Source organism: Etheostoma spectabile, chromosome 12 (assembly GCF_008692095.1).
Source record: "Etheostoma spectabile isolate EspeVRDwgs_2016 chromosome 12, UIUC_Espe_1.0, whole genome shotgun sequence".
Taxonomy (NCBI): domain Eukaryota; kingdom Metazoa; phylum Chordata; class Actinopteri; order Perciformes; family Percidae; genus Etheostoma; species Etheostoma spectabile.
This window is the reverse complement of record NC_045744.1, coordinates 32,115,637-32,121,655: the sequence shown is the minus strand read 5'-3', so window position 1 is coordinate 32,121,655 and position 6,019 is coordinate 32,115,637. Positions and strand designations below refer to the sequence as shown.

General features: G+C 44.6%; 1 protein-coding gene across 2 annotated transcripts in view; it reads left to right on the top strand.

Annotated features, from left to right (window-relative positions):
- hace1 (HECT domain and ankyrin repeat containing E3 ubiquitin protein ligase 1) overlaps positions 1-6,019 on the top strand; it is a 52,395-nt gene that overhangs the window by 11,446 nt on the left and 34,930 nt on the right. The window lies entirely within an intron of this gene.

The window sequence follows — 6,019 nt, the reverse complement described above, 5'->3', positions numbered from 1 at the left end:
AAACTGTATTTAATGAAATAGTAGCATCGCTCCTACAAGATGGGGTTTTTTACGTTACCACACAAGCTAACTGGCTATAGTTAGCCTGTACGGATGCTAGCGGATATAGCTAACGGCGGTACCAGCCAGCAACTTGGCAGTAAGTTTCGGTAAGCAACCACGACGCGTTTTGCCCACAATCAACCTGCAGTGATGTTTGAAATGGAGACACGCATATCGTTTCTTTCCTGAAGATCCTGGACATTATTTTCATTCATGACGTTACGTTAATAAAGAGTAGCCCGAGTGTGCGCGGCCTGGAGGGACGCGTCCTACCACACGGCCTGAGGGACGCTCCTACCACACAGCGGCCTGGAGGGACGCGTCCTACCACGAGTCGGTGAGGAAGCCGGCTCCATCTGCGCGAGCGTCTGCAACCAGGGGAATAAAGTTCAGATTCTCAGTGTAAGAGTCTGAACTCCGTGATTCATCCAAAGCCTGGACTGGTGTGGTGTTTCAACCTCACAACGGACTCGGACAAGCTTTAAAAAAAACTTTTAAGGATGCAACGCTGTACAAATGCTTGTACCGTTGAGTATACTGGTAACATGTTTTATGGAGTTCTCAGCTAATCGTAATCCTATAAATATTGATTTTGCTCCAACTTCCTTAAAAACTTCCATATGGATTTATTTTAAAGTGATTTTTCTCAAATAAAAAAACATATGTTAATTTCACTCTGTTCATTGTTGTTTAACCAAACTTTAATGTTTTGGGGGGGGGACCATGATCCGGTCTGAAATGTCACAAACGGATTTAGGCATCGTCAGATCAGCTGATCGCGGGGCGAGCTTCCCGACCGGAGGTTCAGTCCCCTACAGCACCCGCTCTCCACCGCAGCTTCGCCGCCACACACACGCACCGGCCAAACTCGCTGCTATTCACTGACAGTAAAAAGTAAAGTCATTGTATGCACTGCTGCGTTGCTAAATAAAGGAGATAAATGAAGGAGACTTTCCCACAATCTTGACAATTCCTCATTTGCCCTCTCACGTCTGTCAGGTTCGTAATTATTCGGCTGCTGGCCTTTCCTCCTCTTCCTCATCCCAGTCAGTCACCGTAGTTCTAGTGCCAGGCTGAGACTTAACTCCCTCCTGTGACGTCATCGCTGAATTGACTCCATAAACCCGCGAATACCAAAAATGACCAAAAACTAACTTTTAAAACTATTGGGAGACATTTTTAAAAATGATATACTATCTTGATGCTTTTTTTACCCAATAACAACAGTGGTGGTTAACTTGCAACATGGGCTTTACACCACACACACACACACACACACCACACAACACACACACACACAACACACACACACACACCCACACCACACACACACACACACACACACCACCACACACACACACACACACACACACACACACACACACACACACACACACACACACACACACACACACACACCAACCTTCTATTTTTCTAAAATGATGTAAATTCTGCTTTTTTGTTGTTTGACTGTGAAATGAATTCAAACTCAAACAAGTGGACCCACAGGCAGTTCTAATGTAACAAACAGCGTTCCTGCGTGCCTCTTTTGTTCATGGAATGCCTGCATACCATGTGAAATCACACACTGGGGCGGCACTGCACCACCTTTGCTTAGTTCAGTGTGATTGAGCAAAGCAGATATAACAGCAGACCTTCATTGCGGCGCTATTGCGGAATCTCTTTGTGAAAGGGGTTACAGCACTTCACTTTGAGTTTTTTTAACATTAATATGCGTTTCCCCAGCCTGCCTATGGTCCCCAGTGGCTAGAAATGGTGATGGTGTAAACAAAGCCCTGGGTATCCTGCTCTGCCTTTGAAAAATTAAAGCTCAGATGGGCTGATCTGGAATCTTGCCTCTTTTGAGGTCATAAGGGGCAGGTTACCTCCCCTTTCTCTGATTTGCCTGCCCAGAGAATTGGCCCGCCCATGAGAGACAGACTGGGTGATCGGCTTCAAACGAGCAAAGGGACAGTTGGTCGAGGCCACTCCCCAGCCCCCACCTTGCCCCAAAACTGGGCCCTCAATTTGCTGATATTTGTGTCTGGCTAGCCAATGGAAGCTGGGTGCTCAGATTACAGAGCATGGCAGTGTCAGCTAATGTCCACTCACATGTCAATTCTATACTGAAGGAGGTTGTCTGGGATGGTACAAATTACTGGAATGATCAGTGAGGGGCCAATATCAGGACAAAGAAAATCTTGTCACCCGCTAAAACCCACTGGCAGCATTCCTAGAGAGGAGTTCAAGGTATCCGTGGTGTTTTAACCTCTAGAAGCGCTATGGAGACTTTTTTTAATGAGCGGTCCCAATTTTGCTTGTCTCATGCTCACACACGAGGACGCATGCATGCACACCATGGTATTTAAACAAAAAAACTTGGATACAGAATTTGAGGCGGAGCCCTGGTTCATTCCTACAGTATGAGAGTTGCTTAGTCGCGTTTTAAGCCAAAAAGTTGATCTTCGACGCATAGATTTACCCTGATGATCTGCACTGTCGTGGGACCTTTGATGCGCATTAGAGAGCCGAGCCGGCTGCTTCCGGTTTAGACACTCGGCTACTTGAATGGGGGACTAATAAGGCTAGCGCGGTGGCTCAGTGGTTAGCCACTGCTGCCTCACAGCCACTAAACACTGCAGATCCCCGATCTGGACAGAGTTCCGGCAGGGCATGTCCTCCCGATGTTTGCGTGGGTTTCCTCTGGTGTCCGGTTTCCTCCCACCATAAAAAACATGCATTCTAGGTAACTAGAACTACAGTTGAAAATTTTCCGACTGGCTAACACTGGCGCATTTACCAAAAGTTGATTAATGTGCAGTCCTAATAAATCAAAAAATAAATGATTTGATTGTGCAGCTCTGCTAGACTTTCCAAGTGTTATCAACCAATAGGATCAATTCAGTCATTTGGTTGGGTTGGACCTTGAAAAAAATGTCTCCGCAGACGTCTTGGGAAAAAGCCTTTTGGGCCTAATGACATTATTGATGGACACGGAAGTAACACAGATGTGTCATGTGTCACACACAAATGTAGTTGTGGCCAACTGCCCTGCTCACTTCCTGATGCACACACACATGCATGACGCGATCCAAATTCCTGTCAGGGTTTCACAGGCAGCAATGTGCCAGCTGAAGGCCGGAAGATGACTAAATCTTCCCTTCTTCAGTCTGAAAGTGGACCAATTGTCACAAGACCTTGAATATCTAAACACAAAATTGTAAACAGAGAATGTATGTACTATGAGGCTCATACCCATTCCTAGCAGCGAGGTGCAGAGGGGTAACACCTGAGATGTCCTGGTAGTTTGGGTTGGCTCCTCTCTTCAGCAGCAAGACCAGACACTCCACTGCCCACAGCTTACAGCGACAACACAGAGCAACTAAGATTCGGCAGACAAACTGTCCTGCATGCACACAAATCACCCCGCTCACACGTGACAGAGAATTCATTTAGCATGGCTTTCAAAATGTATAACCGTTTCATAAACACCAGAAGGTAGCTATGTTTCCAGATTTACTCTCTCACCTCCCACTGAAACTACATCTCTTTCCAGAACCCTGTCCCAGTTACTTTGGATACCCATAGATCTCACTAGAGAGGACTTCCAAAGAAATAGACACCAAAATAGTTTTTTAAACAATTTGGATAAACGACCCTTCCATTATTGATGAGCCTTAAAGGGTAGCTAAGTTTTTTCCTACCCATTTTCCTGTGTTTTTTGTGTGTAAATGACTGATGGGAACAACAATCTTTGAGCTTGAACTTAATACTGGACCTTGTATAAGATTGTGTTCTGCGCTTGCATGAGAGGGATAACTCCCCATGCCAGCATCTATACGTAATCTATTTATCATTCAAAAAAGGAAACGGATATTCCAACCATCGCTATGATTATATAAACGCGTTTGCCAAAATCAGCGACGACAGCACCGAACGTGCGTCCCTCTGCCTCACTCCCTGCCAGGACGTCTTTCCTACGCTGTGACCACAGTGCGTGATGAAACATTAAGTTGTTACGTTTTATTAATTTACTGGCTGGCCGCTGGCTACTAGCTACTTGCTTGCTAGGAGGCTCAGTGCTCAGACTGCACCAGCCACAGTGTAAGGGAATGAGAGAGAGTCTTGTGTTATATGGTACAGAACATCATTCTATTTGTTATACTAATGTGTAGGTATGTAGATCTTTCAAAAGACATTTGTTTATTGAGATAAATATACCTGTACAAGTCAATACACTACCGGTCAAAAGTCTTGGTCCTCCATTATAGACTTATAGAGTGTTGAATCGGCCAAAAAGCCGACGAGGGTCGACGAGCGGCGACGGTGCAGGACGCACCACAAAAACACGGCTCACCATCGGCCCAACCGGAACGATGGCGACGATTTCCCGGGTGTGTTAGCACCAAATAAAAACACAGTATCCACCTTTCAAAGCAGAAGCATTGTAGCAAAGTGTTTGGATGCCTTTAGCATGGAAACCATGTGAGCAGCACAAATAAGGTCCCCCAACCTCTGCATCCCCCCTATGTCATAGCCCGACCAACTGGATTTCTGAAGAAATACCGATATTCATAAAATGCCAATGATACAACTGATACTTTTCTATAAAACAATGAGCATGACATTTTATAGTTGAAAAATCTACTGCAAAAAGTCATTGTTAGACACTATTTAAGGAAGACACTGTTTCTATATTACCCAGCCAACACCCATACCCATATATCAGATTCAGAGCTAATATTGGCTGGTCTAGGTCTACTGTGTTGTCACCACTACTTGGCACAAGGCTGCACTGCACCTCAAACATTTTCCTCCCTACTACTTTGTTAAATATATCAAATTTAAGGGTGTGCCTACTTTTAAATGAGAACAGAGTATGCTCTACTTGGCAGCGATGTGTAGCAGACTTCTCTTGACCTCGTCAAAGGCGTAGTTCACATCAAACTTGGAGTTGAGCAGCAATCTGACACTGACCTTTTAGAGACAGGATGGAACAAGTACGTCATTTCCTCTGGAGACACAACGCAAATTCACTATAAATCAGTGGTAAACAATTATAGAAAAAAAGTATAGACATAATGAGACTTGCATCCATTTTCTCAAGTGCTGGGATCAGTGTCGCAACGGCAATAAATTGCACATGCTGTACGGTCTGGTTTGATGCTTACCTGTGCTGGTCAGCCATGACCATTGCATAAGTGTGTACACAGCAGTCTCATTGTCTGTTGTTGGGAGAAACAGAAGACAAAACTATTACAGCTGAACTTGACCAAACCTGACAAATTTACACTTCCAAACGACAATATGTCTTACCAGTATACCTGAACCCTACCGTTTTGCACTGAATTGTGACTTTAAAAATGAATGTGAAAACGAATTGTGGATTTGGGGAATTGTAACCACCTACTAGACTCACCAGACTTTAGATAACTCTACTAAGACCTACACCAGAAGCCAATAAATACCTGGACCAGACAGGTTTCCTTGCTGAACTCCAGAACACTTTTGTTGTACATAACACCCTTGATGGTTCATGTGATTAAAGGTCACTGACATTTGCGTTTGGATGCTTTTATATAGACCTTAGTGGTCCCCTAATAACATATCTGAAGTATCTTTATATAGACCTTAAAAGGCCAAGATTCGATCGCCTCTAAGTTGTCATTTTTCAAGGCAGAGCAGATACCCAGGGCTCGGTTTACACCTATTGCCATTTCTAGCCACTGGGACCATAGGCAGGCTGGGGAACGCGGGATCTAGGCGGTTACAGTTATGGTACAAAAGGTGCACTAATGCCACATGTATGAAGTTGACAACATGGACGGATACATAGGCAACACCAAAGGCAGTTGTAATGTTTAGTTACCTTGCAGGCTAGGCTAACGCTGTTGTGCTAACGTCCGGCTGCGTAGAGTTAGCTAGCTGTTTAAACTTGTGAAAAGCCGAACAAAATCCCCGTCTAAGCTGTGTTTCA